This window comes from Herpailurus yagouaroundi, unplaced genomic scaffold, assembly GCF_014898765.1.
Source record: "Herpailurus yagouaroundi ecotype Mexico unplaced genomic scaffold, PumYag 222, whole genome shotgun sequence".
Classification (NCBI taxonomy): Eukaryota; Metazoa; Chordata; class Mammalia; order Carnivora; family Felidae; genus Herpailurus; species Herpailurus yagouaroundi.
In genome coordinates, this window is record NW_024412453.1 from 1,979,819 (window position 1) to 1,999,571 (window position 19,753).

General features: G+C 44.9%; 1 long non-coding RNA gene across 2 annotated transcripts in view; it reads right to left on the reverse strand.

The window, feature by feature from the left end:
- LOC121019388 (uncharacterized) overlaps nucleotides 1-6,482 on the reverse strand; it is a 96,432-nt gene extending 89,950 nt beyond the window's left edge. For both annotated transcript variants that reach the window (XR_005785561.1, XR_005785560.1), the window contains exons 1-3: nucleotides 6,199-6,482; nucleotides 5,090-5,229; nucleotides 4,597-4,682 (exon numbers count right to left, since the gene is read on the reverse strand). This is a non-coding gene — a long non-coding RNA (uncharacterized LOC121019388). The remainder of the gene's footprint in view (nucleotides 1-4,596; nucleotides 4,683-5,089; nucleotides 5,230-6,198) is intronic.
- Between the last annotated feature and the right edge of the window lie 13,271 nt (nucleotides 6,483-19,753).

The window sequence follows — 19,753 nt, forward strand, 5'->3', positions numbered from 1 at the left end:
TCACCTATCAGAGGTGCTAGAAAGGCATGTGTTGAGAAAACCATGGCAATAGATCTATACCCCCTTTGGGATTTGTATCTTTGTATATCTCTATCTTTCCCTATTTATCTGTCTATAACTATATCCAGAGAGAGAAATTATAAGGAATTGGCTTATGCAATTATAAAGGCTGAGAAGTCCAGACCCAGGAAAGTCAGTGGTATAGTTCCAGTCTGAGTCTGAGTCCAAGTTCAAATGCAAGGAAGACCGATGTCTCATCTTGAAGACAGGCAGAGAGAGAATACTTCAGCCTTGTATTCTCTTCAGGCCTTCAACTGATTGGATGAGGCCCACCCACACTGGGGAGGGCAATGTGCTTACTCAGTCTACTGAATCAAATGCTAATCTCATCCAGAAACTCCCTCACAGACATACCCAAAAATCATGTTTAACCAAATGTTTGGCACCTTATGGCCCAGACAAAATGACACATAAAATTAACCATCACATCAAGTGACTAGAAACAACTCAAATGTCCACTGTTAGAAGACTGGCAAAATAAATTATGGGACAGCCACCAGACAATGGGACACTGGGCAATTGTGAATTTAAAAAAGAAAAAAAAAGGGGTGCCTGGGTGGCTTAGTCAGTTAAGTGTCTGACTTCAGTTCAGGTCATGATCTCATGGCTCATGAGTTTGAGCCCCGCATCGGGCTCTGTGCTGACAGCTCAGAGCCTGGAGCCTGTTTCAGATTCTGTCTCAGTCTCTCTCTGCCCTTCCCCTGCTCACATACTCTCACTCTCTCTCAAATGTAAGTAAACATTTCCAAAAAAAATTTTTTTTAACTTTTTAACATTTATTCACCTTTGAGAGACAGAGAGTGAGCAGGGGAAGGACAGAGACAGAGGGAGAGACAGAATCTGAAGCAGGCTCCAGGCTCTGAGCCATCAGCACAGAGTCCGATGCAGGGCTTGAACCCAAGAACCATGAGGTCATGAACCTGAGCCGAAGTCGGACACTTCACCGACTGAGCCACCCAGGTGCCCCTCAAAAAAAAATTTTTTTAAATAAAAAAAAATGAACTTCTCTAAATACTGTCATGGAAAGATCAAAAGTGAAAAAAGCAAAGTGCAGAATATGTGTAGAACATTTGAGGAGAAAACGAGGGAAAATTAGCATTTATATTTGTATTTTCTTCTATATATGTAAAGAGCCTCTGGAAGGAGTCATAAGAACCCAGCACTGCTCTCCCATAAAGACAGGAACCAGGCACATACAGGACAAAGAAGGGGGGGTGGTTTGCAGACTCCTCATATTGTCTAGGTTTTAACTATGAAGATGTAGTTAACTGAGAAGGGCCATGTAAATAACTGAGAAGGGAAAAACAAGTGTTGGGCACCTCCAAAGGGTCAGTCTGGAAGTCATCAGTACACATCCAGCCGGTAGTGAAAGCCTTGAAGGAAATGAGGCTGTCCAGGCAAATATGGAGAGAAGAAAATAATGTGGAAGTCGGGCCCTGGGGAGCACTGACATCTCAGGCAAGGGGGAAGGAGGGGTCTTGAAGGAGCAGACAGAAAGGTAGAGAAGGGGAGAGGCAGGTGGTCTCTGAGGGCGTGTAATGGTCTCACGACAACAAGAAATATAAAGTACAGACTTAAGCATTCGGCGGTTGGATCATTTCTGGGATGATATATTTAACCAGATAGTCTGTATTGTGTTTGCACTTTCTGTAGGAAATAGATCATGCAGTTACATCTCTTCCCTGGAATTTCTTTAGCTGCTGTCAGTGCAACCTGATTTGAGATGTAAATAAACTGCGGAGATAATGCCGGGATCTCGGCAGACTCAGTTCTGCCACCCGCCCAGGACGAGGGCGGTGATGGATGGTGTGAGGACCACTGCATAATCTCTTCTGTTTTAATACTCGATTATCATGTCCCTCATCTTTCCCAGAACCCAACTCAACACATTAAAATCTCTTTGTTCCTTCCACAATGCTTGTATCTCCCTTGCATCTCCAGCCTCCTTTAATACCGTTCATTATTGAAATGAACACAGAAAACCGATTACCCGGGTGGCAGCAGGAGCTGGTCATGTGCACAACTTGGCCGCACTGGGAGCCTGATTCCCTGTTGAGGTAAACAAGAATCCCCATGCACAGCCGGGCGCCTCACCTGTCCTCAGGCTCCTGGGAGCCACCCTGATGCAGCCACAGGGCTTTAGACATTTGTGTTCAGCTAATTCAGTGCATGTTTGTTGTCACCAGATGCCGCGGGAGGGAGGGCCTGGCGTGCCTGAAGTGCCAAGCCAGGCAGCTCTGCAGGCAAAGCAGTTGTTAACACAGTGGTTAAGAGCACAGACTCTCAGAATACCTGAGTTCAAATCCAGGCTCTGCTAGTAAGGCTGTTTGATTCTGGACAGATTCTTTTGTTTTATTTGTTTTTTTAATGTTTGTTTATTTTTGAGAGAGCGAGCATGTGTGCGCACGCACAAGTTGGGGAGGGGCAGAGAAAGAAAGACACAGAATCCCAAGCAGGCTCCAGGCTCTGAGCTGTCAGCACAGAGGGGCTGGAACTCACAGACCGTGAGATCATAACCTGAGTTGAAGTCGGACGCTTAACCGACTGAGCCACCCTGGCGGCCTGACTTTGGACAGATTCTTAACTTCACGATGCCTTGCCTTGGATCCTCACTTGTGAAATGGAAACAGTAACAGTACCTCCCTGTTGTGGGTCAAATTGTGTCCTCCCTCAAAAGTTGGAAGTCCTAACCCCCAACATCTGTGAATGTGACCTTATTTGGAAACAGGGTCTTTGCAGATATCATCAAATTAAGATGAGATCCTGGTGGATTAGGGTAGCATCAAAGTGTGATGACCAATGTCCTTGTGAGGAGAGAGATCTGGAGCCACAGAGACAGACACCCAGGGGAAATGCCATGTGATGGTGGGGGCAGAAATAAGAGTCATGCAGCCCCAAGCCAGGGAGCAGAGGGGGCGGGGGCCACCAGACGGGGCAGGGGCAGCCACAAGACGCCGGGAGAGTCGGCATCCCCTAGAGGTGCAGAGGGGGCACATCCTAGCCAACACCTTGATTTCAGACTTCCAGCCTCCAGAACGAAGAAAGAGAAAAATTTCTCTTAAGCAACCAAGTTTGTGGCAATTTGTTACAGCAGCCATAGGAAACTAATACACCCCCTCAAATGGTTGTTACGAGGATTTATTAATTATACAGACAAGCCATGCAAAGTGCCTAGGAGAGTGTCCAATATCTAGTGACTCATACAGAAGTGCAGGGTGATTGTTAACCTACAACCTACAGCTGCTGATTGGTAAGCAAGTCCTCAGTCCACCTCTGGTGCAGGTGAAGAGACCAGCTTCTCCCATCTACACTGCTTGAGTCACCTTTGCAGGGGTATTGTGAGAGGGAGGATATCAAGGGCATTTCCCTAGGTTGACAACTTTTCAGAGACCAGGCCGGTTTCTGCTATACCGAATAGTCCTGGTGGGATGAACTAATTCTTTAGTCAAGGTAAGTGAGGCAGTAAGGGGAGCACTGTGGGGGCTAGGGACATTGATCTTAGAGTCGGACTATCCGGTTCAAATCCCACTCCCTCCCCTTACCAGCTCTGTGACCTTCAGCAATTCATTAACCTCTCTGGACCTCAGTTTCCTTGTCTGTAAAATGAGCAAAAGCTAGGATAAAGTATATAATAACATATAGGTGAATAATCTAGAGAAGGTGGGGAAAAGGGAAGTTTGTTCAGGACCAACAGAGCCACTCTTCCTCCTACACGCACAGGCACACATATACCTACTGTAATTACCTGTTCTTCTGTCTGTCTCTCTGTGTGGACTAAGCCCCTTCAAGACAGAGGATGTATGTTCTGAGCACCCTGAATGCACAGAGTAGTTGCAATAGAGAACACATACTGAACAAAGGGATAGCTTAAACCAAGTGTCTCAATCCTAAAACATGTACATTCTGCTTTAAGGTTTCTTTTTTTTTTTTCCACGTTTTTTATTTATTTTGGGGACAGAGAGAGACAGAGCATGAACGGGGAAGGGGCAGAGAGAGAGGGAGACACAGAATGGGAAGCAGGCTCCAGGCTCCGGGCCATCAGCCCAGAGCCCGACACGGGGCTCGAACTCACGGACCGCGAGATCGTGACCTGGCTGAAGTCGGACGCTTAACCGACTGCGCCACCCAGGCACACCACTGCTTTAAGGTTTCTACTATGTCCACTTACTCCCTGAATTCTTGTTTTAATAAGTTCCTTGAAATCAAGGCTCAGCAAGCTGCAGGCCAAACCTGACCACACCCATTCATGTACGACTGTCTACAGCCACTTTCAAGCTTCCACGGCAGAATCGAGTAGTTGCAATACAGGCCATGTAGCCCACAACTGAAAATATTTCCTATTTGGCCCTTTACAGAAAAAGTTGGTCAATCCCTGCTCTCAATCAACTCATTTTTTAATTTAAGTGCATTTTTAAATAGGAAACTTCATGCAACTAAGGTAATTGGAAACCAGTATTCCTTGCTATATGTGGAAGGCAACATTCCAATCAATATGTAACTACTGAAATAAACCACAGACCAGCTAAAAGTACTTACCATGCCCCAGGAAGCCAGGTTGCAGTGCACAAAGCAGAAGCGAGGACCGAGGTGGCAGGATGGTGAAAACTTGGTAGCTGGCTACTCTGCAGGAACCAGTGTAGAGAGAAAAAAAAAAAAAAAACAAAACGTGTTAGTACTGGATCTTGAAGGACAACCATGCAATAGCATGGAAGGAGGAAAAACATGCCAGTAAAGGAGTCAAAGAAACACTTGGGGGCAGAAGATAAACCACAGGTTTTAAGAGCAGGAACTGAGAGACCACACAGGCAAAGGGTCCACTGAGTGAGGTAGTAAAGGCTCCTCAGAGATGAATGAATAGTTAGATAGATAGATAGATAGATAGATAGACAGACAGACAGATAGATTTTCCAACATCTCAAAGTAGTAAGCATAATTTATAAACTGGATTAGAAGGTACATCTCAGCACGTTTATAATGAAAACAGCTGATGCTAATGAGAGCAATAACATTTAAATAGAAATCTGTTTACCTTTGGGAGATTCACGCAGAACTTCAATGAGGTCCTGATTGATTTAAGGGCCAGGGACCGGACTGATTAAACTTCCTGAGTTTGGGGGGTCTCAAAGGGTAGTTGGCTGAGGTACAAAGGCACACCGACAACCTCGCAGCCTAACCAACCAGTGATTGGGAGTAATTAGAACCATGTGGAAAAGAGGTCACAGTGCCCAACCTGGCATATGCTACGGTTCTTTCCTTTATGAGCACCACAGACTCCTCGAAAAAGCTGAAGAAAGCTATGCCCCTCCTTCCCAGAAAACTGCACAGAAATACATACACCAAAACTTTTGCATTTAAATTTTTTCTATGTTGGAAATATATTTTCTACACATGAAGAAAAATTAAAAGCAATCTTTTTTTAAAAAAAGTCTTGGCCTCATTTTTTTTATAACACGTTAAGATTCAAGGTCTATTTGAGTGGTAGAGGGAATAGATCTAAAATTGCACATAAAGCAAAAAATTTCAATTTTTCTCAAAATCTCATTTTAATGAGATTTCTGTGATTTCTTGGCTTGAATAGAAAGTTGGAACTGTGCAGTGGTCTTTGCAAGTATCAAAACCAAATCAACTTCATATTTTCATTTAAATGGCACCCGCATCGTCAAAAAACCTGAACCCCCGAAACGCACAGGAAAAAGAAAAAATTAATATTCCCGTAATTCACTTTGCCAACTTTGTGTGTCAATAAACACCAAACCCTCCAAAATATTTTTAACATTGAATTTGTGTCAATTGTTTTCTTTTGTCTTTAAGTAATGAGAGAAATCCTTACAGATCATGTTTAAATTTGAAGACGGTCTGAGAATAAGTAACCCTTGTTAACCTTAAAAATAACACTGCCAGGGGGCACCTGAGTAGTTCTGTTGGTTAAGTATCTGACTCTTGACTTCAGCTCAGGTCATGGTGCCATGGTTCGTGACACTGAGCCCCAAGTCAGGCTCTGCGCTGACAGTGCAGAGCCTGCTTGGGATTCTCTCTCTCCCTCTCCCTCTGCCCCTCCCCCACTCGCGTGTGCTCGCTCTCTCTCTCACAAAATAAACAAACTTTTAAATACATAAATAAAAGTGCCAGTTATTTTACCAGGAAAAATGGGTTTATCTGGGAGTAGCAGAGAATTGCAACAACGTAGCACCAGCAAGCTTCAGCAGAACCACAGGCAAGTCTGGAGAACAAATGAGAGGAACGTTCTTTTCTAGGGGAAAGGGGGAAGTAGGGAAGGCTCTTCTAAACGAAAAGTCCACTGGAGGAAACTGGGAGTCTGAAGTACAGTGGCTTCTCATTGGCTGAGCTGTGACTGCCTCCCATTGGCTGGGCTGTTGCCAGGTCTTCCTCCTGCTGGAGCAGTAAAGTACTAGCTAAGGTAGCCTATCCCGTGCCTGCTGGCTCTGTCATTGACTAGCGCTGAGCATGAGAGCTCCCCCTGCCGGCCTCCCAACTCCATCCTAAACAAGGTTTCCTTTTATTAACCTTGTCTTATCTCCCCCCCCCCCCCCCCGCTTTGATAAAGATCCTTCTTTGAAAAGCACTGCTGATAAAGATTCAAGTTTTCTACATTTAGTGGTACCTCAGTACCAGGCAGGACCTTTCCTGGTTGTCGCGCGTAGCAGCCGGAAGCTACTTAAAGCCACATCTGAGTAACAAGGAAGCTTAGGAAGGAGAAACCCTCAGGCCCTTCCCATCTGTGGTCCATTTTTTCTCGTTTTTTTTTTTTTTTTTTTTTTTTTTAATTGATGTTTAACGTTTATTTATTTTTTTGGGACAGAGAGAGACAGAGTATGAACGGGGGAGGGGCAGGGAGAGAGGGAGACACAGAATCAGAAACAGGCTCCAGGCTCTGAGCCATCAGCCCAGAGCCCGACGCGGGGCTCGAACTCACGGACCGCGAGATCGTGACCTGGCTGAAGTCGGTCGCTTAACCGACTGCGCCACCCAGGCGCCCCTCTGTGGTCCATTTTTTGTCGAGATGGTTAAGCACTGCAGACCATCTCGAGATGTTGCGCCAACATCTTCTTGGGTGCATTATCTTTAAGAAGTTTGACAGGCAACAAAATACAAAACTTCAAATAATTATACACCAGAAATAGTAACATGACCATTCCAAATTGTATGGTGGTTCTAAATCAGGACTCTAGGTCTGAAAGTAGGCAACTGAAAAAGTACTTATTGGCACTTATTCCAACCTCAGGGATAAAGGTGCTCCCCCAAAGGAGGCATATCTGGACTCACGTATGCCTTCTAGAAGTCTCCACTTAAAGCAGCCATGAAAGCAGAGTGGTGGATGCTGCAAGAGCACACTCAAAGAATTAACCAAGTCGGGGGTGCCTGAGTGGCTCATTCAGTTAAGCATCCGACTTCAGCTCAGGCCATGAACTTGCATTTCATGAGTTCGAGCCCCGTGTAAGGCTCTGTGCTGACAGCTCAAACCCTGGAGCCTGCTTAGGATTCTGTGTCTCCCTCTCTCTCTGCCCCTCCCCTGCTCTCGCTCTCTCTCTCTCTCTCTCTCAAATAAATAAACATTAAAAAAAAAAAAAAAGAATGAGCCAAGTACATTTGGGAAGATACAGTGCAGGTATAAAGAGGAAACAATCACTGATGAACTTTGGGCAAAAGAGCAAAACTTCAAAGACATTTTAATGTCGTACTCATCACAAAAGAACTGTCTGCACCAAATATTATCAATAATACAGTCTGTAAAGTCATAAATTAAAAAAATCATGAATATGAATAAGAATTCAAAGTCGGTTAATAGTTCAGATGACTTGTAGATTCTGAACTTTCTAACCCTTCAGGAAAAGCAAGTGAAAGATGAGTTTGTCCTGAGATCAAGACGAGGCCATTTCCAAAAGGCCATAATCAGAAAAGGAAGTTTCTGGGGCACCTGGGTGGCTCAGTGAGTTGAACTTACAACTTCAGCTCAGATCATGATCTCACAGTACATGAGTTCAAGCCCGGCATCAGGTCACTGCTGTCAGCGCAGAGCCCGCTTCAGATCCTCTGTTGCCCTTTCTCTGCCCCTCCCCTGCTCATGCTCTCTCTCTCTCTCTCTCAAAAATGAATAATCATTTTTAAAAAAAAAAGGAGGGGGTTGCCTGGGTGGCTCAGTCGGTTGAGCATCCAACTTGGACTCAGGTCATGATCTCACAGTTTGTGAGTTCTAGCCCCACGTCGGGCTCTGTGCTGACAGCTCAGAGCCTGGAGCATGCTTCGGATTCTGTCTCCCTCTCTCTGCTCCTCTTCTGCTCTCTTTTTCAAAAATAACTAAACATTAAAAATTTTCAAAAAAAAAAAGGAAAGAAAGGAAAGGAGATTTTCCCTTTCACCAGGGCTTGGAAAATACAGACAAGGGCATTATCTTTCCACAAAAGACAGAAAAGAAACAACACTGAGAAAAGGTACACAGGCCTAGTCTCGACATCTTGGGAAAGCTGTCTTATCAGATGCTGTCCTGTTCAATTCTGGGAAACCTTAACTTTCAGGTCACCAGAAGGTGTGCGGGTTCAGTCAGGGCTGGGTGCTTCCTTTAGATGTTTTATGTGACTCCAAGAGTCTATCCCCTGGAGTTCGGTGGCACAAAGCAGTTCCTGATAAGGGCTTTTCATTGAGGTTGAAATCTTTTGGGAGGTGTCTTTTCAAATAGATGAAATCTCCAGGTAGCAAAATGTGATGCCTGAGGTCATTGTCTCCTGGAAGCCAACTGAAAAGATTCCTCCACCAAAGCGTGGTTATTTTTAATAGCAGCAATCAGGCCTTTATAATATTGAAGTATATCTCCTTTTAGCAGGTATGGCTCAAAGGAGGCAGGGGCCAAGTACATTGGTTGCCCTGGGACTATCTCAAAGGGTGAGAGGCCATGAGTTCCAAAGGGGGTGGATCTGAGATTTAGAAGGACCAATGATAGTATTTTTGGTCAAAATATTTGGGGGTCTCTACACATTATGCCAACTGAGTCTAATAGTGCCATTAGTATGTTTGACTACTCTTGAAAACGGAGGATGGTACACACAATGAAAGCGTGGTAAAACCAGACAAAAAGCACACACCTGACCTGTAAATGGGTTCCTTGGTCACCATGAAGTTCAAGAGAAGTTCCCCAGGTAACAAATTTAGTTACAGAAACACTGGCCTATCTGCAAGAGAAATCTTTGGTCCAGTAGAAAACATAGAAACCATGACTAAAATATATTTATATCTACGAGACAGGGAAGCTATATGAAATCTATTTACACAATCAGGTTTCCCTAGATTATACTTTGGACAGTGGGGCAAGTGATGTAGGTACTATCTGGGGCCTTATTAATATTTCCCCACCAATACTGGTTCATAAATGCTATCATTTTGTCACTAGACCAATGGTTTCATGAATATACAATGGTAAACAATGGGAATTTTAGAATTTCTTGTAGGACTGGATTGTTATTTGATCCAAATCAGAGTTCTCTCTTTTTCTTGAGTCAACATTTGTTAGATTTCCAATACTGTTTTTCCCTATCTAGGGCCAAATGTTGGGTATCTCTGGTCAATTTTTCCAAATTATCATTTGGGTGAACATCACTTTGGAACATGACAGAGGTTTGGCTGTGGGTTTCCTTGGAAGCAGTGCTTTTTGTCAGAAATATCAGGGAGGTGGTTTACTTTGGTCTCCAAGGAGCAGAGTCTAGAATGCCCAGGAACCTTAACAGCCAGAGCAGCCAGCAAAAGTATGGCATCGAATAAATTTTGGACATAGGAGCCATTTTAAATTTTATTCCCATTGGAGATAAGGAAACCTCGTTGTTTCCATAATATTCCAAAGTCATGAACTACCCCAAAGATATGCTGACTATAGGTATAAATGCTTAGGGTTTTCTTGGTTAAAGTACAAGCCCAAGTAAGGGCATATCAGTCAGCCTGCAGGGCTGAAGTATCCAAAGGTGAACTTGTCATCTCGATGACTTCAAAAAGAATTGCAATAATAGACTCAGCATGTTTACCATTTCATCCTTTAAACAAGAACTATTGTATACCAGGCGCTCAGTTGGTTAAACATCTGACTCTTGATTTTGGCTCAGATCATGATCTCATGGTTCACAAGATCGAGTCCTACGTCGGGCTCTGTCTGCACTGCAGTTCTTGGGACTCTCGCTCTCCCTCTGCCCCTCCTCTGCTCACACTTTCTCCCTCAAAATAAATAAATAAACATTAAAAACAAACTATCAGTATACCATGAAAATTCTGCATTGGCTAGAGGAGTTTCCTGTAAATTTCCACAGGGAGTCAAAAGGTAATCTATTAGGGTTAAGTGGTCATGAAGGGTTTCATCTGGGACCAAATGTGGTCTTTATTTCAAGATCAGATGCCCTAAGTATAGAACCTGAGTTTAGGCTAACTGCAATTTTTCTTTGGAAACTCTGTGTCCCTTTAAAGCCAAAAGTCGTAATAGGTGAATGTAGTTTCCTGTGAAGACGTTTAAGAAGGGAACAGAGAAGCAAATCATCTGCATATTGCAACAAAGGAGAGCCTACAGAAAACTTTCTATCAACCAAATCAGCTTTTAAGGTTTGTGAAAAGTAAAGGCTCTGTAAAACTCTGGGGCATTACTGTCCAGATGTATTTCTGTTCTTCCCAAGTGAAAGCAAAAAGATACTGGCTATCCTTATCAACAGGAATACTAAAAATGCACCGTGCATATCATTTGTAATGGAAAAACTGCTTTCAGCGGGAATGGATGTCGGTACCATAACGGGTGTTAGGAAAACAGGGTGCCGAGGGATAACTGTTATTTATTGCTCGCAGGTCCAGGACAAACTTCCATCCTGTTACTAGACTTTCTCACAAGTAAAATGGGGTGTTACAGGGACTAGTGCAGGGACTCAGGAGGCCCTGAGTGTTGTAACCTTCTATATAGGCTTGCTGTTTTCAAGGGCTTATTTATAGGGTATTAATGAATTCTGAAAAGAGGTTTTGAGGAGTCTATTTGAATCTTGATGGGAGGTACACAGTAGATCCCAATAAGAACTCTGCCCATAAAGAGGATGGTAGCTGACCCAATAGGAATAAAATGATCAGTGTCCCTAGACTCAGCTAGAGTGCCACATCAGAGACAGAGCAAATAAAAGATGTCAAAGGGGCATTCAATTCCCCCTGGCTGGCTATTTTGGTTACTACTCTCAAATTCTAGAATTATTTTCCTCTTTTGGGAGAAAGAAATTCTGGCATGATTGTAGATACTTTTCTAAGCAATCTTGGCCCAGGAGTGCTGCCTGGGTGGCTCAGTCAGTTAAGCATCCAACTTTGGCTCAGGTCATGATCTCATGGTTCATGGGTTCAAGCCCTGCATTGGGCTCTGTGCTGACAGCTTAGAGCCTGGAGCCTGCTTCGGATTCTCTCTCTCTCTCTCTCTCTCTCTCTCTCTCTGCCCCACCCTGCTCGCTCACTCTCTCTCTCTCTCTCTCTCTCAAAAATAAATAAACTTGAAAACAAAGGAAAGAAATTATGGCCCAATAAACGAACAGGGACAGAGGAACTAAGGAGAAAAGGGTGCGTATCTTTCAAAGGGCCTAGAAAAAGGGAATCAATTCAGAGACAGGAACCTGTTGAGGTTTGTTAGAGACCCCTAGTACTTGAACTGTTTTAGTACTCGAAAGCAGGGTGCTGCTTTAGAGCAGTGGGGCTGGGCACTGAGAGTGTAGCTCCAGTGTACATAGGGACAGAGACAGATTCATTCGTAATCTGGAGAATGGTTTCTCCGAGCCGATTAAGAGTGAGGATTGGGAAGTTCCTCAGAGCCTGTCACTGGGAATTGGGAGGACACTGGAAAGACTGAGCAGAAGGCTGAAAAGTGTCTGGAATGCTTAAATTGGTAACATCTTAAACCAGTGCCCTGGCTCTTTACAATAACAGGAGAAACTAGAAGGTTTTTTGATTTTGTTTAAGGCCCTTCATCGGCTGCAGTTAAAAAAATGGAGAATTTTAGCAGTCTTTTAGTCAACTCATCTAGGATATGAGCAAGCAAGTTGCCAAATTAACTAAATCGAAGTGGACAAAATACACCTCCCCCCCCCCCCCCATTCTATCCTGACCCTTTGGTCTGATTCCTTCTGGAAGCAGGCTGTTCCAAACAGAAGAAAGAAGAAACCAACTCAGCCCATTAATAAACACAGTTTAGGGAGCCTGGATGGTTCAGTCGGCGAAGTGTCTGACTTCGGCTCAAGTCATGATTTCACGGCTGGTGAGTTTTGGCCCCACATGAGGCTCTGTGCTAACAGCTCAGAGCCTGGAGCATGCTTCAGATTCTGTGTCTCCCTCTCTCTCTTCCCCTCCCCCCTCCTCTCTCTCTCTCAAAAATAAACATTTAAAAAATTTTAGTAAATAAATAAACACAGTGTTAAATGCTACTCACTCTGGTGGGTTCAACGTCTAAAAAAGACCAGAATTTTCTTTAAAGGCCATTTGGAGTTGGTTGTAATAGTCATGAACAGGTTCATCAGGCTTTTATGTGCAAGAATGAATTTGGTTCCAAGCTCGAATTTGGCTTAGAAGAAGCTACAGTAACTGTTCAATGGTGATTTCCAGGGTTCTAACATCTTGCCAAAAGTTAGGGGTTTCTCTAAATCCCCTTCAATCCTGAATCCCAGCTCCCACTGGGCTAGTTTTATCCACTGTTGGCCTGGCCCTCAGCAACAAGCATGTAGACTAATTTCTAGAAATCTGAGAAACAGGTTGGGAAGTCTGGATAACTATGTTAAATTGTTGAGCAAACCTATGGGAGTCCTCAGCTACGTTAGGAAACTCGTGAACTATGACTGCAATTCAGCCTTAGTCCAGGGAACATAAAGACCTGGGGGAGGGGGGGGGTTATTTGGATTCTCAAAAGACTTAACTTTGAAAGGGAGGTTTTAACGGGTTCAGGAGAGGAGGGAGCAGGGGGAGGTTCAGTGGAAAAGGGAAGTTCGGCAGAGAATAGAGGAAAATGGCCCAGGAGGCAGGGACTGAACACACGGTGGCTGCCCTGTGTCAGGAAACACAAGAGAAGCGGGAGGGGGAAAAGAGGCCCCAGAGTCATTTCCACTTCTTTCAACTGTCTGTCTCAGTTAATTTAGAAATAACGTACTATTTTGCAAAGAGGCAAACTTCGAATCCAGAAAGCATTTAGAAGCCTCAAGTTACCATTTAAAATAGGAATCGCATTCAGTTGTTTGTTTTTATTTTAGGAGCCACGGCTTCCTAGTTTAATTTTGAGTAAAATAAGTTTGGGGAGACCAGAAGTTCTCCACGATGGCCATTGATGTTCTAAATTACTTTTGTTGAGGGGCGCCTGGGTGGCTCAGTCGGTTGAGCCTCCGACTTCGGCTCAGGTGATGATCTCATGGTTCGTGAGTTCGAGCCCCGCGTCAGGCTCTGTGCTGGCAGCTCAGAGCCTGGAGCCTGCTTCCGATTCTGTGTCTCCCTCTCTCTCTCTGACCCTCCCCCGTTAATGCTCTGTCTCTGTCTCAAAGATAAATAAACATTTTTTAAAAATTAAAAAAAATAAAAAATAAATAAATTACTTTTGTTGAGTTGGTCCATTTTGTTAGAAATGTGCATGAGGAGGGACCATAGTTTTTAAACAACGCCAGCATTGTCCCAGCAGGAGGTTACCCTCAAGCATTTTGATGACTGGGATCTCATTTTTTTTTCAAGTAGGCTTCATACTCAGCATGGAGCCCAACAAAGGGCTTGAACTCAGAGCCATGAAATCAAGACCTGAGCTGATATCAAGAGTCAGACACTTAAGTGACTGAGCCATCCACCAGACGCCCCAACTGGGATCCCATTTCTTAGAGGCAGATTTCTAGAGCAAAGAGAAAAATTCCTAAACAGCGAAGTTTCAATAGGAGTAGCCTGGTTCCAGAGGGACCAGACCAAAGACCAACACAATTCCAATGGGCACAGTCCGGTTCCAAAAAGAACTCGGACCAAGAGCCAAACAAGGACTCTGAGTAAGGACAAAGCCTTAAATAAAGCCTGTAGAGCTTGGACACAAAGAGAGCAGAGCTCGAAATCCAGGAGAAAACTTACCCTCAGACTCCAGGGTCCCCAAGAAAGCAATGAACTCAGTTGGCTCCGTGGGTGCTGGCACCTGTTCACTCACCAGCCTCAGAGTTGATGGCGGGGGGGGGGGGGGGGGTTTTATGGGTCCCCCCCCGATCACTAAGTAACATTATCCTTAAAAATAAAACGGCCAGCGGGGGGGACCTGGGTGGCTCCATTGGTTAAGCGACGACTCTCGATTTCGGCTCAGGTCATAATCTCACAGTTTGTGAGTGTGAGCCTGCACCGGGCTCTGCGCTGACAGCGCGGAGCCTGCATAGGATTCTCTGTGTCTCTCTCTCTCTCTCTCTGCCCCTCCCCAGCTCAGGCCAGCTCAGGTTCCCTGTCTCTCTCTCTCAAAATAAATATATAAACTTTAAAAAAATAATAATAAAACAGATATCTTACCATCAAGAAGGAGCGTATTCTAGACAAGAAATCCACGCAAGTCGGCAGAACAAAGGAGAGAAGCTTTTTTATAGAGGAGAGGGGAGGAGTTAGAGGGGCTGTTATAAACAAAGAGCCCATTGGACTAAACTGGGAGTTCTAAGTACAGTGGCTTGTCATTGGCTGAGTTGTGAGAGTCTCTCATTGGCTGGGCTGTTGCCAGGAGAGGAGGCAAGCCTCTTCCTTCGGCTGGGGTAGGGAAATAGTATCTGTGTATAAGATGCGTCTCTTCCTTTTGGGTCTGCAGTTGATAAGCGATAGGGTGTGAGAGCTCTGCCTGCCTCCCGATTCCATGACTCCATTCTAAATCTTTTTTTTTTTTTTAATTTTTTTTGGGGGGGACAGAGAGAGACAGAGCATGAACGGGGGAGGGGCAGAGAGAGAGGGAGACACAGAATCGGAAACAGGCTCCAGGCTCCGAGCCATCAGCCCAGAGCCCGACGCGGGGCTCGAACTCACGGACCGCGAGATCGTGACCTGGCTGAAGTCGGACGCTTAACCGACTGCGCCACCCAGGCGCCCCAACCATGACTCCATTCTAAAGAAAATTCCCTCCTGGGGCGCCTGGGTGGCTCAGTCAGTTAAGTGGCCAACTTCCGCCCAGATCATGATCTCATGGTTCGTAGGTTCCAGCCCCGTGTGGGGCTATGCTGACAGCTCAGAGCCTCAGGCCTGCTTCTGATTCTGTCTCCCTCTCTCTCTGCCCCTCTCCCGCTCACTCTCTCAAAAAAAAAAAACAAACAAATTTTTTTTAAATTTTAAACAAGGTTACCTTTTAGTAATTTTCACACCCTCTGAGTTCCTGTGATATTATGATTTATTAGAAATATATATATACTTTGGGGTGCCTCATTGGCTCAGCCAGTTTAGCATCCAACTTCAGCTCAGGTCATGCTCTCACAGTTCGTGAGTTTGGGCCCCATGTAGGGCTCTCTGCTGTCAGTGCAGAGCCCACTTCAGATCGTCTGTTTCCCTCTCTCTCTGCCCCTCCCCCGCTTGTTCTCTCTCTCTCTCTCTCTCTCTCTCTCTCTCTCTCTCTCTCTCTCTTAAAAGAAATTAGCATTGGGGCTCCTGGGTGGCTCAGTCGGTTGAGCGTCCGACTTCAGCTCAGGTTACGATCTCGCGGTCCGTGAGTTCGAGCCCCGCGTCGGGGCTCTGGGCTGATGGCTCGGAGCCTGGAGCCTGCTTCCGATTCTGTGTCTCCCTCTCTCTCTGCCCCTCCCCCGTTCATGCTCTGTCTCTCTCTGTCTCAAAAATAAATAAACGTAAAAAAAAAATTAGCATTAAAAAAAATTTAAATAAGAAACACATATTTGGTCTCGTCCCATTCCTGGCACAGAGCTCCTAAAACCTTTGGAATTTCCTAAATTGTGAGACCAATCAAGGTATCTTTTGTTATGTTAATGAGGTGGCAGTTGGACGTAGAGGAGGGGAGCCGGTTGCCAGGAGAACCAGCCTGGTGCCTACATACATGGAGGAGAGTGGGGCTGGAGGTTGAAACAATCACCAATGGCTGATGATTTAATCAATCATATTTGTGCAATGAAGCCTCCATAAAAAAAAAAACAAAAGGACCGGGTTCAGAGAGCTTCTGGGTTAGTGAACACGTAGAGCACCAAGCTCAGAGAGGGTACAGAAGCTCCATGCCCCTTTCCCCATATTTTTCCCTACACATCCCTTCCATCTGGCTGTTCCTGAGTTTTATCCTTTTATAATAAACCTGTGATCTAGTAAGTAAAACGCCTCTCTGAGTTCCACGAGCCACTTTAGCAAATTAATCAAAGTTAAGGAGGGGTTCCTAGGAACCTCTGATTTTTAGCCATTCAATCAGAAGCACAGGCAACAACTGGGCTTGAGACTGGCATCCAAAGTGATGGGGGAGGCAGTCTTGCATGACTGAGCCTTTAACCTGTGACATCTGATGCTAGCTCCAGGTAGATAGTGTCAGAATTGAGTTGCATTATAGGACACCCAAATGGTGTTGGAAAATTGCTTGCTGGTATGGGAATACCACCCCCCCACCCCCCCCCCCACACACACATTGGTGAATTGGTACCAGAACCTATTTAATTCCTCAGTGCTCCTAAGTGTGTTCAGATTTTAACACACCAAGAAGCGAATAAGGATCTGTCATTCTCAACTCCAGTCTGCAGAAGCACTTTCTTTCAGTCTTAAACACCTTGGAGAGGCTGAAAGAGCTCACAGCTTTTCTGCAACATCCGTAATGGTAACTGAAGGACCTTGAGTGGAAATGCCTGCCCTATTCAGTTGGCTAGCAAGGCCCTCCGGGTAGGGCCTGTGGTGGAAGAAAGTGCTGCCACATGGTCCACAGGTGGGCTTTTCATCCCCTCCTAGAGGGGAAAATTCCATTCAATATTCAATCAAGAGGTTGGGGATTTGTTTTCTGGAGAGGCGACACACTTGTGTTTAAACAAGATGAACATAATATTACGCTTGCATTTTGTGACAAAAACTCCTCAAAAGACCAGCGTTTACGGCACTAGACAAGACTCCTTTCAAGATTTTGGCCCAGTCTTTGATGACAACGTAGACAGTAATGAGGCACGTGACATCTCCACCAAACGAAGGAAGCCATGTGTTGTCAAGCATGCCAGATGTTCCCTTCCATGCCCGGATTTTTTTCCAGTTAAAGTGCCCGAAAAAAAAAACAAAAAAAACTTTTCAGCCATTAACAGCTCCAAAGGGACCCACCAAAAGGAAATGTTTCTTCTGATGACACCAGAGGGCGAGTAGTAGCTCCATACTGAAAAGGGTAGGCATTTTCGTGCCATTGCAGGCTGAGGGAAAGGAACAGCTGCGATTTCTGCTTTCAACTATCAAGAAGAAATGTGTGTCTCTTAGGTAGGTGAGGTTATTTGATGGAGACACATCTCTGCTCCAAGTCATAAACCGGCTTGACCATTGCTAGGGCACAGGTATCCCCAGCAAGACATCCCCTATTACACAGATATTCTGTTATTTGGCAATGTGAGAGGCAGAGATGTAGAATGGTCCCACATCTGGCTTTAGGGCAGGAGCAAAGGCAAGTTCAGGGGGAGTTTCATCCTTTTCAAATCTAATCTTCTTCTCAGGAAATATACCTACACTGCAAGATACTGTACGAGGATGCTGAAAAGAACATGCTCTTTCAGCTTTGTTCCATGCACCTGCTGACAAGTCATTCTTATTCCAAAAAACCATTATGGCTTTAGTGACCCATTATGTTCAGTAATGAAACTAAAAACAAGGGATACAGAAGTTTCTTCCTGCTTTCATTTCATGATACTTCCCCTATGAGCTAAGCTTATGCTCTCCTTAAGCATTATGGCAAGGTAAACCTTCTTTAATTTCTATCAGAGAAATTCATCTAGGTGTTGACATGTGACAACCATAACCTTAGTATATTACTTTGCTGCGCAACCATCCCATTCCACAGCACAATTATTTGGGATGAACTAACACCTTCATTATATCATTTGAACACAGATGAGGACTTCTATTCCAAATAACAGAAAGAAAACTGGAAGAAAAGCACCGTGCGTGTGTCCATGCACACGTGTGTATGCCTACGTGCGTGCATGTGTACGTGTGTGTCTGACTCACAGAACACTAGCTGCTTGTCCACAGGCCCCATATCTGGCCCTCCCCTCTCCTCTGCCCCAGGTTAAGAAACTGCAATTAATATTGAGTGGCCTACCGCTGCTTGTACAGATAATCGAATGCGATCGTAGTGTGCCGTTCTGGGAAACCAGACCAAAGGACAGAAATTACAGTCAACATATATCTCAAGCCCAAAGGGGCCCATATTTCCCACCCTTCCTGAATTTTTATACTCTAACATTGTCCAACTCCTTATTTACAGATAGGGTCCTCCAGTGTTGACTGATACTCCCTTTGTAAACTTTCAGATGCCCAGATTGTTCGAGGTAGGACTATTTACTTTCCTCCAGGGAGGCAATGTAGCCTAGTGGTCAAGCGAACAGGTTTGGAAGTCAGATGGGCGTGGGTTTGGCTTCCAGATCCACTATTTATTTTACTTCTTTAAGAGCTATGTGGCCTATTTAACCTTTCTAAAGCTGTGACCTCATCTGTAAAATTGGAAATTAAAGGAAATAACACATCTGTAGTAAAGAGTCTGACTCCATTTTTTTCTTTTGACTACTGATAAACTTCAAACTCTGCCCTTTCCCCTTCTGCTTCGGACCCACATCTCAGCAAGCTGATAAGAGAGCCTGGGTGTTCCTTCCTTTGGTGACAGGGAGACGTGCACACCACATAAGCCCTGGCATGTGGGCAGGAGTCCTCACCCCAGCCATATCCCCTAACCACCATAAAAGCCAAGACAGTCTCCATTCTTTGCTCTTTCAAGACATTTTATACCTGCTTGGGAAGCTTGCCCCGCTTTTCCCCCAGCAAACCTTGTGATTTGAGGAATACACCTTGGCATACCCTCCTGTGTGTGTGTGTGTGTGTGTGTGTGCATATGAACCTTACTGTGACTGATGGAGTCCATCCCACTGCTTCAGGGTGACCACAAGAAGTGGCGCTATTAGCAGGATGTCTAGGCAATGCCCACCAACGGGGGTGTTTCTTCTCTTGCTTTGGTTTGCAAACTGGCTCTTCTACCCACCTTGGAGAGCGTGCATTTTAAGGTGCTGCCTGCTGGCTAGCTTGCATTCTGAGCTGAGCTGCTGTGCTGCAGTTGCTGAGTTCTTTCAAGGCTCTGTCATATTTAACCAACCTAAGTCAGAAGTTTTAGTAATAATTGGCATTTAGGGACAGGAGTATGGGATTGGGGCCCTCCTTAAAGTAGCCCTGGGTCATGCGTCTTGGCCTGGACCCACGGGCGTGTCTCAGATTGAACTGTATGTATCTCCATTCTAGCATAAGCCATTCTGCCACTAGGTTTAGGGGAATGACTCCTACACTGTGACCATTGTGTGTGTGTTGTAACCAGGCTTTAGCCCCCTGGAGGGCTCAGGGGAAAGACTGATACCCTACACAACATGCCTGCCCTCTGGGTGGTCACTTATGTGGAAGAACATGCTGACGTCATATGCCTAAAAATGCTTGGGCCCACAAAATGCTTTTGCTGCTGCCTTTGCCTCTGTCACAATAAGTTTTGACCTCACAGTTATAG